Genomic DNA, 219 nt, shown 5'->3' on the forward strand with positions numbered 1-219 from the left:
GAAGGGAAGGATGATTGAGTGTTTGTGTTGACTGCACTCCCCCCTCCGTCCTCCCCTGCCGAAAGTTGGTCGTGCGCCTGCTGGGGTGGGGGCACGCGCGCTCGCCCGACCCCACTGCCTGCCTGGGGGGGTGCGATGGGTTCGTCACACCTTGCCCCTCGCCTGAGGGCTCCTGGCCCCGGGGGAGAGGGGCCTTTGGAGGGAGGGGTGAGAGGGGCT

Source organism: Egretta garzetta, unplaced genomic scaffold, assembly GCF_000687185.1.
Source record: "Egretta garzetta isolate BGI_Z169 unplaced genomic scaffold, ASM68718v1 scaffold145, whole genome shotgun sequence".
NCBI classification, from domain to species: Eukaryota; Metazoa; Chordata; class Aves; order Pelecaniformes; family Ardeidae; genus Egretta; species Egretta garzetta.